A 324-nucleotide genomic window follows, 5' to 3' on the forward strand; every position below is an offset into this window, starting at 1 on the left:
GGAGGACTGGAAAAGGGCCAATGTGGTCCCCATTTTCAAGAAGGGGAGGAAGGAGGACCCGGGCAACTATAGGCCAGTCAGTCTCACCTCCATCCTTGGCAAAACCTTTGAAAAAATTATCAAGGCTCATATTTGCAAGAGCCCAGCAGGAAAAATTATGCTGAGGGGAAACCAGCACGGGTTCGTAGCAGGCAGATCGTGCCTGACTAATCTAGTCTCTTTTTATGACCAGGTTATGAAACGTCTGGACACAGGAGGAGGGGTGGATGATGTATACTTAGACTTCAGGAAGGCCTTCGATACGGTATCCCACCCCATACTGGT

This window comes from Alligator sinensis, unplaced genomic scaffold (assembly GCF_000455745.1).
Source record: "Alligator sinensis unplaced genomic scaffold, ASM45574v1 scaffold1335_1, whole genome shotgun sequence".
In the NCBI taxonomy this organism is placed as follows: Eukaryota; Metazoa; Chordata; order Crocodylia; family Alligatoridae; genus Alligator; species Alligator sinensis.